This window comes from Spermophilus citellus, assembly GCF_964194105.1.
Source record: "Spermophilus citellus genome assembly, chromosome: 5".
In the NCBI taxonomy this organism is placed as follows: domain Eukaryota; kingdom Metazoa; phylum Chordata; class Mammalia; order Rodentia; family Sciuridae; genus Spermophilus; species Spermophilus citellus.
In genome coordinates, this window is record NC_138186.1 from 138,481,022 (window position 1) to 138,491,639 (window position 10,618).

At 35.1% G+C, this 10,618-nt stretch overlaps 1 pseudogene across 1 annotated transcript; it reads left to right on the forward strand.

The window, feature by feature from the left end:
* The first annotated feature begins 895 nt into the window (after positions 1-895).
* Positions 896-2,333, forward strand: LOC308650508 (cell division control protein 42 homolog; annotated as a pseudogene). Its single transcript has one exon. The product of its transcript is annotated as a cell division control protein 42 homolog (transcript).
* Positions 2,334-10,618: the final 8,285 nt, after the last annotated feature.

Consider the following 10,618-nt stretch of genomic DNA (forward strand, 5'->3'; position numbering starts at 1 on the left):
TTCCCAGCGTGTGAGACTGCTGGTAATGAGGAGGTGGCCCATGGGTATTTGTTTGCATTTGTTGGAATGAAAATTTTAAACATATTGTATAACATCCAAAATTTCTGTAAGCATATTTCCATTCTGATTGGGTTCCCCCTGACTTTGAAAATTGATACATCTTTATGGGAAATTTAATTGTAATGTTTTATATTTTCACCTTTCCAATTCTTTTGGATATGTACTGTTTTCATCAGCTTTTTGTCACTGTGACTAAAATTCCTGGCAAGAGCAATTAGAGGAGGAAAGTTTATTTTGGCTCTAAGTACCATAGGTCTCAGTCATAGAGGGCCAACTCTGTAAATCTGGGCCTGAGTAAAACAGAACAGTGTGATAGGAAAGTAGTTCAGGACATGGCAGCCAGGAAGCAAAGAGAGAGCTCTCCTTTCCAGGGACAAAATATAACCCTAGAGGCATGCCCCCAGTGACCTATCTCCTCTAGCCACACACTACCTGCCTTGAGTTACCACCTAGTTAATCTGTTCAAGTAGATTCATGTACTGACTAGGTTAAGTCTCTTATAAACCAATCATTTCACCTGTCGACTTTCTTGTATTATCTCACACATGAGCTTTTGGGTGACACCTAACATCGAAACTATAACATATACTCAGTAGTGGGGTTGCTGAATCAAATGGTAGTTTTGTTTCTACTGTTTTGAGGAATTACTATATGGTTTTCCACAGCAGCTACACCATTTTATATTCTCACCAATAGAGTGCAGGAGTTTCTATGTCTCCATGTTCATTTTTGATAACAGGTATGTGGTGATATCTTATTAGGGTTTTGCTTCATATTTCCCTCAGGATTAAGAATTTAAATAACTTTTACTAGGTGCGTGCCCCTGTCCGGCAGCCGAGGAGACCCCGCGCAGCGCTGCCAACGCCCCGGCGGAGAAGCTGAGATCATCTAATTTGAAATATTTAAAGTGGATACAAAACTATTTCCGCAATGCAGACAATTAAGTGCGTTTTTGTGGGCGATGGTGCTGTTGGTAAAACATACCTCCTGATATCCTACACAACAAACAAATTTCCATCCGAATATGTACCAACTGTTTTTGACAACTATGCAGTCACAGTTATGATTGGTGGAGAGCCATATTCTCTTGGACTTTTTGATACTGCAGGGCAAGAGGATTATGACAGATTACGACCGCTGAGTTATCCACAAACAGATGTATTTCTAGTCTGTTTTTCAGTGGTCTCTCTGTCCTCATTTGAAAATGTGAAATAAAAGTGGGTGCCTGAGATAACTCACCACTGTCCAAAGACTCCTTTCTTGCTTGTGGGGACCCAAATTGATCTCAGAGATGAGCCATCTACTATTGAGAAACTTGCCAAGAACAAACAGAAGCCTATCACTCCAGAAACTGCTGAAAAGCTGGCCCGTGATCTGAAGGCTGTCAAGTATGTGCAGTGTTCTGCACTCACACAGAGAGGTCTGAAGAATGTGTTTGATGAGGCTATCCTAGCTGCCCTCGAGCCTCCGGAAACTCAACCCAAAAGGAAGTGCTGTATATTCTAAACTGTTTTCTCCTTCCCCTCTTTGCTGCTGCTTTCTGTCCCACTACTGTAGAAAATTAATTTTAAACAAAGGAATAAAATCATCCTGTTTGAAAGCCTCTGCGTCTTTTTACTCACCACCTTAGAGCAATCTCTGTATTAGTTTTTGATCAACAATGCAATATCTTAATAGACTATTTTTTGTGATCAGTAGTCAAGTTGGGCTTGTTTAACTTTCTGCTGCTTGAGTTGCCTGATGCTCAGAGCTTTTTGGTTTGAAATTACTGTTGCAAAAGGGAATGTGGTCTGGCATTAAGAATGTCCTCTTGGAGAAAATAAGAAGAGTTTTTAACACTTCTAGATCTTAGTTCTAGATGGAGAAAGCAACACAAACATCTTTTTACTCTTATGATCAATTGTTAATTGTAATTGCATGATGAACTTTATGGAAAAAGGGTGACTTGCTAGTAGAGTGTAATGGGGAAGGGAGGATTCTTTTCTGGTTTTCCTTTGTGTAGTGAAACTTTGTGTTGCTGTTGCTTTGGCTGTCTGTGCTGTAGTGGAGTATTTGTCAGTGTGGGGTGGGGAAGATATTGATGTATCTGCTACTGCTTTATGAGTTCATTTGTTACATTATCTTTTAAGAATAGCTTCCATTTTAATAGTTGACTCAAGGTTTGTTAACATTGAGATGTAAAGCTACCACCTCTATATTTTCTTGCTTCTGATTTATTGTTGTGAGGGAAACATACAATTGTGGTTACCTTTAAATTTTGAAATTAAAAATATACAATTGTTTGTAAAAAAAAATAAAAAAATAACTTTTACTGTTTGTATGATTTCTTTAGAGAAATGTATATTCTAATGTTTGGTTTTTTTAATTGGGGCTTTTTAAAAATTTTGAATACTGAGTTGTGGTGTGCGCTCTCTCTCTCTCTCTCTCTCTCTCTCTCTCTCTCTCTCTCTCTATATATATATATATATATGGTATTAAACCTTTATCAGTATGTGGCTTACACATATTTTCTCCCATTTCATAGGTTGCTTTTCCACTTTAGTGATTATTTCTTTTGCTGTGCATAAGTTTTTTATTTTGATGTAGTTTGTCCATTTTTTGCATTTCTTAATTTTGCTTTTGATGTTATATCTAAAAAATCATTGCTTAGGCCAATGTCATAAATCTTTTCCCATATGTTTTCTTCTAGGAGTTTTATAGTTTCAGGTCTTACATTTAAGTCTTTAGTCTATTTTGAATTGAACTTTTATGGTAAGATAAGGTTTCAATTTTATTATTTTGTATGTGCATATCTACTTCTCCCAACCCAATTTGTTGAAGAGTTTGTGCTTTCTCCATGTGTATTCTTGGCACTCTATGTAATATCACTTGACTATGTATACATGAGTTTAATGCTAGGTTCTCTTCTGTTCCATGTTTTTTTTTTAAATTAAGTTTTTATTTGTTTTGATTAGTCATACATGATAGTAGAATGCATTTATGCACTTTGATATATTATACATACATGGGGTATAAGTTCTTTTTTCTGATTGTACATATTGTAGAATCACATTGGTGATTGGTCATATATATATATATATACATATATATATATACATATATATATATATGTATATATATATACATATATATATATACATATATATATATATATGTATACATATATATATATATACATAAGGTAATAATGGCCATTTCACTCTACTATCCTTCCTATCCCCATATCCCACCCCCCTCCCCTTCACTCCCCTCTACCTAATCTAAGGTAACTCTATTCTTCCCTAGTGCCCACCCCCCCATCCACATATCAGAGAAACATTCAGCCTTTGGTTTTTGGGGGAATCAGCTTGTTTCACTTAGCATAATAATCTCCACATCTATCTATTTACCACCAAATGCCATAATTTTATTCTTTAAAGCCGAGTAATATTCCATTGAATATATAATATTACATTTTCTTTATCCATTCATGTATTGAAGGACACCTAGTTTAGTTCCATAGTTTAGCTGTTGTGAATTGAACTGCTATAAACATTCATGTGCCTGCGTCATTGCAGTATGCTGATTTTAAGTTCTTGGGATATAGATCAAGGAGTGGGATAGCTGGGTCAAATGGTGATTCCATTCCAAGTTTTCTGAGGAATCTCCATACTGCTTTCCACAGTGGTTGCATCAATTTACAGTCTCATCAGCAATGTGTGAGTGTATCTTTTCCCCCACATCTTTGCCAACATTTATGATTGCCATTCGGACTGGAGTGAGATGAAAATCTTAGTTTTGATTTGCATTTCCTTATTGCTAGAGATGTTGAACATTTTTTTTTCATATATTTGTTGATTGTTTTTATGCCAGTACCATACTGGGGTTTTTAAATATTTATTTTTTAGTTATAGGTGGACATAATGTCCTTATTTTACTTTATGTGGTGCTGAGGATCGAACCCAGTGCCTCACTCATGCTAAGCGAGCACTCTACCTCTGGAGCCACAACTCCAGCCCTCATACTGGTTTTATTACTACAGGTTTGTAATGTGTTTTGAAGTCAGGAAGTTTGATGCCTCTGGTTTTGTTCTTGCTCAAGATTGCTTTGACTATTTGGGGTCCTTTGTGCTTTCATATGAATTTTAGGAATTTTTTCCATTCTGCAAAAAATGTTGTTATGGCTTGGATGTGAGGTGTTCCCCAAAATCTCATGTGTGAGACAATTCAAGAAGGTTTAAAGGAAAAATTACTGGGCTATGAGAGCCTTAATACAATTAGTGAATTAATCCCTTGATGGAGATTAACTGGGTGGTAACTGAAGGCAGGTAGGGTGTGGCTAGAGGAGGTGGGCAGTGGGGGTGTGCTGTTGGGTTATATATTTTTAATTTGGTGAGTGGAGTCTCTGCTTCCTGGTCATCACGTTAGCCATGTACCTTCACCACACTCTTCTGCTATGATATTCAGCCTCACCTCGAGCCTTGAAGAATGGAGCCGACTACTGTGGACTGAGACCTCTGAAACCGCGAGCCTGCAAATAAACTTTTCATCCTCTAGTATACTATTCTTGTCAGGTCTTTTAGTCACAGCAGCAAAAAAGCTGACTAAAACAGATGTCATGTAATTCAGATGAGATTGCATTGAATCTGTAAATCACTTTGTGTAGTATGGACATTTTAACAACATTTAAGTCTTCCAATTCATGAAAACAGGATGCCATTCCATTTATTTGTCTTCTTGGCTGGGAGTATAGCTTATAGTAGAGCACTTGTCTAGCATACTTAAGGCCTTGGGTTTGACTCCCACCACACAAAAACAGACACTTTATTTGTACCTTCTTTAATTTCTTTCACCAATGGTTCAAGTATTTATTCCTAAGTATTTTATTCTTTTTGATGCTGTTGTAAGTGTGATTGCTTTCCTAAAGCCAACTTTGTTGTTATTTTTACAATTGCCTTTTATTATTTTTATTTTTGATTACATGATTAGTTGTACACATTCATGGGTTGAGTGTGATATTTCTGCTCTTGCATACAACATGCACTGATCAAATCCAACCTCCCTTTATCCACCACCCTTCCTAACCCCTATAATCACTATTCTACATTCAGGTAGGCTTATTTTAGCTTAATATAACATGAAGTAGAACATGTAGCACTTGTATTACTGCAACTGGCTTATTTCGCTTAATATAACACCCTCGGGCTGGGGATGTGGCTCAAGCGGTAGCCGCTCGCCTGGCATGCGTGCGGCCCGGGTTCGATCCTCAGCACCACATACCAACAAAGATGTTGTGTCTGCCGAGAACTAAAAAATAAATATTAAAAAAAAAATTCTCTCTCTCTCTCTCTCTCTCTCTCTCTCTCTCCACTCTCACTCTCTCTTTAAAAAAAAAATATAACACCCTCTAGTTCCATCCACTTATTGCAAACAACAGAATCTCATTTTTCCTTATGACTGAATAATATTCCATTGTGTGTGTGTGTTTGTGTATATATATCTCACATATTCTTTATCTATTCATTTGTTGATGGGTTTCTAGGTTGATCTGATATCTTTGCTGTTATGAATAGTGCCACAATAAACATGGGCGTGGCAGTATCTCTTGGGTATGCTAATTTCATTTCCTTTGGATATACACTCAGAAGTGGGATAACTGGAGCATATGGTAGAACTATTTTTAGTTTTTTCAGGAACCTCCACATTGTTCTCCAAAATGGCCCTTTACACTACTAATTTGCATTCACACCAACCATGTATAAGAGTTCTTTTTTGGGGCTGGAGATGTGGCTCAGTGGTAAAATGCTTGCTTAGCATGCATGAGGCACTGGGTTTGAACACCAGTACTGCCATGCCATACCCCCCAAAATGTCCCTTTTTCTTTGCATCCTGGCCAGTATTTATTGATTATTATTATTTTTAATAATGGTTTTTCTAACTGGGGTGAGACGGTATCGCATAGTTTTGATTTGCATTTACCTGATGGTTTATGCTATTGAGTGTTTTTTCATATATTTGCTGGACATTTGTATGTCTTCTTTTGAGAAATGCCTATTTAAATCATTTGCCTATTTATAAAATTGGATTGCATTTTGTAAGTCTTTTGAGTTCCTTGTATATTCTGGATATTGACTGTCAGAAGAATAGTTGGCGAATATTTTTTCTCATTCCATAGGTTACCTCTTTTATTGTTTCTTTTGCTGTGCAGAAGCTTTTTAGTTTGATGTATTCCCACTTGTTAACTATTGCTTTTGTTTGCTGCATCTCTTTGGGATCATTGCTAAATTCCATTTAGAATAGTTTCTTGTTAGTTTATAGAAACACAACTAACTTTTTTATGTTGATGTTGTATCCTGTAACTTTACTGAATTTATTAGTTCTAACAGTTCCCCCTTAGATTCTTTAGTTTTTTATCATATATATCTATAATAATATAGATATATATGTATATATATATAGATATATATGATCAAGTCATGTTCATATAAAGGATTTTATTTCTTTTCTGATTTGGATGCCATTTATTTCTTTTTCTTGCCTATTCTCTGGGTAGAACTCTTAGTTCTATCTTAAATAGAAACAGTGAGAGTGGATATTTCTGTTGTTTCTAATCTTAGAGGGAAAGCTTTCAATTTTCATTGTTGCATATGATGTTAGCTGTGGGCTTATTGTATAGTCTTTATTATATTGAGATATATTCCTTCTATACATAATGTCTAGTGTTTTTTTTAAATTAGGATAGGATGTTGAATTTTGTCAAATGTTTTTTCTATATCTATTGAGATCATCATCTGTTATTTTTTGGTCCTTTATTCTGTTAATGTGTTACATTAGCTGATTTGTGCATGTTGAATCATTCTTTCATCCCAGGAATTAATCCCACTTGTCATTGTGTATGATCCTTTTAACGTGCTGTTGAATTTAGTTTGCTAATATTTTGGGATTTTAAAATCTCTCTTCAGGTATATTGGTTTATAGTTTTCTTTGTAATGTCTTTAGTTTTGGTATCAAGGCAATTTTGGTCTCATAAAATGACTTTGGAAGTTGTTATGGTTTGGATGTGAGGTGTCTCCCACAAAGCACAGGTGTGAGACAATGCAAGAAGGTTTGGAAGAGAAATGCAGTGAAGTAATCCCTGATGGGAATAACTGAGTGGTAACTGGAGGCAGGTGGGGTGTGGCTGGAGGAAGTGGCTCACTGGGGGCATGGCTATGGGGTTATATTTTATATTTGGAGCATGGAGTCAGTCTCTCTCTCTCTCTCTCTCTCTCTCTCTCTCTCTCTCTCTCTCTCTCTCTCCCTCCCCCCCCACTCTCTCTCTCTCTCTCCCCTTCTGATCATCATGTGAGTTGCTTCCCTGTGCCACACTCTTCTGCTCTGATGTTTTGCTTCAACTTAAGCCCAGAGGACTGAAGCCAGCCTTCTATGAACTAAGACCTCTGAAAGAAACTACGTGCCCTCAAATAAACTTTTTCTCCTCTACAATTGTGCTTGTCCAGTCTTTCAGTCACAACAGAGAAAAAGCTGACTAAAACAGAAGTGTTCTCTCTTCTCAGATTTCTTTTGACAAGTTTAAGAAGGATTAATGCTAAATTCTTTAAATGTTCTGTAGAATACACCAGTGAGGCCATCTGATCCCGGACTTTTATTTATTCATTGGGAAGATTGATTATTGATTCAATTACCTTATTTGTTATGGGTCTGTTGAAGTCAGTTGTTTCTTTATTATTCAATTTTTTTGATAGGTCATATTTTTTTTAGGAATTTATCCATTTCTCCTAGGTTGTCTGGTTTGTTGATGTATCATTGTTAATAGTCATCTCTTATAATCATTCTTATTTCTGTGGCATCCCTAGTAATGTCTACTCTTCCATTTCACTTTTCATTTATTGAATTTTCTCTAATTTTTTTTTAGTTTGGCTATGAGTTTGCTAATTTTTTTTTATTGTCTAAAAATGGCTCTTAGTTTCACTGATTTTTCAGTCATTTTAATCTTTATTTTATTTATTTATTATTTCTTTCTGTCTGGTAACTTTGGGCATAGTTTAATTCTTTGAGATGCAAAATTAGACTGTTTGAGATCTTATTTCTTTTTAAATATAGGTATTTACTCTAAAAACTTCCTTCTGATTTCTATTTTTGCTGCATCCCACAAGTTTTGGTTTCTGGTGTTTTTGTTTCTGTTTTTCTTGAGATATTTTCTAATTTCCCTTTTAGTTTCTTGTATGACTCATTAGTCCTTCAAGAGTGTGTCATTTAACTTGTGAATTTTCCAGTTTTCTTTTTGTTACAGATCTCTAGTTTCATTCAATTGTGGTTGGAAAAGATATTTGGCATGATTTCAATCTTCTTAAATTTAAAAAAGATGGATTTTATGATCTAACATAAAACATGTGATCTATCCAAGAGAATGTTCTGTGCATGCTTAAGAGGAATGTGTATCCTGTTGCTTTTGAATGGGCTGTTTTGTACGTGTGTTATATTTATTTGCTGTATAGAATTGTTTAAATTCACTTTTTTTCTTTTCTTTTTCTGTTTCAATGTTCTATCCATTGTTGAAAGTGGAGAATTGAAGTCTCCTATATTATTGAGTACTTCTCCCTTCAGATTTATCAATATTTGCTTTATATAAAGATGGTGCCCAGCTTACAATGGATCAATTTATGACTTTTCCACTTTATGGTTTTTCAAAAGTACCATACAACTATTCTGTTTTCCAGTTTCCATACAGTATTCAACGAATCAAATGCTATTCAATGCATTATTACAAATGGGCTTCATGTTAGATGATTTTTGGCCAACTACAAGCTAATGTAAGTGATCTGAGCATGTTTAAAGTAGACTAGCCTGAACTACGATGTTTGGTAGACTAGGTATATTAATTGCATTTTCAACTTTGATATTGTCAACTTATAATTGGTATATTGGATTGCATAACCACTATAAGTCAAAGAAGTATCTGTATTTAGGTGCTCTGATGATAAGTGCATATATAATTTTTTTATCTTCTTGTTGAATTGACTCTTTTATCATTATACAATGATCTTCTTTATCTCCTGTATCAGGTTTTTTTTTAACTGAAATTCTATTTTTCCTGATATAAATATAGCCACCCCTGTAATCTTTTGTTATTATTTATATGGAATGTCCTTTTCCAGCTATCCTAATCAGTTCAGGTTATTAAAACAAATTGCTACAAACATGGTAGCTTATAAACAGCAGTAATATATTTCTTACAGTTCTGGAGGCTAGGAGTCTATGATCAGCATGGTAGAGTTTTGGTGTGGGCTCTCTTGTTTGTTGGAGACCGCCAACTTCTTGCTATTTCTCATATGGAGAAAGGGAGGAAACAAGAATGCTTGGGACTCTTGTAAGGATGAAAATTCCACTCAGGAGGGTTCCCCTCTTAGGACTTTGGCTAATCGTAACTATGCACCCAAAGATCCAACCTCTTAATACCATCATATTAGGAGGTCGTGTTCCAACATGTGATTTTGGGGACACAGGCATTCAAGCACTTCATTTTCAGCCTATGCTTGCCTTTAAATCTAAAGTGAGTCTGTTGTATGTAGCGTATAATTTTGTCTTTTGAAAGTATCCATTAAGCCCCCCAAATGTCTTTTGATTGAGGAATTTAGTTCATTTGTATTTAAAGTCATTATTGATAAATAAGGACTTATTATTGTCCCTTCATTAATTGTTTTCTATCTGTCTTGTAATCCTTTTTTACCTATTCTCTTCAATTGCTGTATTCTTTTGTAATTTGTCAATTTTTTCAAAGTGATATGCTTTGATTTCTCTCTCTCTCTCTCTCTCTCTCTCTCTCTCTCTCTCTCTCTCACACACACACACACACACACACACACACACAGGAGTATTTTCTTTGTAGTTATCATGAGATTAATATAAAATACATTATAATGATGAAAGTCTATTTTAGGCTGATAACAATTTAATTTTATATACCAATTGTATACTTTTTTTCTCCTTCAACCAACATTTTATGTAGTCAGAATTTGCATCTTTTATATTGTTTATCTCATTAACAAGTTTTTGAAGCTATATTATATTTATTTTTTTTTAACTTACATACTAGAATCAAAAGTGATTTACAGCGTCTGCAATCCTAGCAACTCTGGAGGCTGAGGCAGGTGGATCACAGGTTCAAAGCCAGTCTCAGCAACTGCAAGGCACTAAGCAACTCAGTGAGACCCTGTCTATAAATAAAACACACAAAAAAGGGCTGGAGATGTGGCTTAGTGGTTGAGTGTCCCAAATTTAATTCCTGGTACCAAAAAAAGTGATTTATATATACCACCATTGTATTATTACAGTATTCTCTATGTATAATTAGATTTCCAGTGAGTTTCATACTTTTCTATTCTTTTGTGCTACTGTTTAACAATTAAAAATTTTAATTCAAAGAACTTCTTTTAGCATGTTTTGTAAGACAAGTGTGGTGGTGATTATCCCCTCCACTTTTGTTTGGGAAAGTATTTATCTCTCTTCATTTTCAAAGGAAAGTTTTGCTCACTATAGTATTTTTGATTGGCAGTTTTTCTTTTTAGTATTTTGAATGT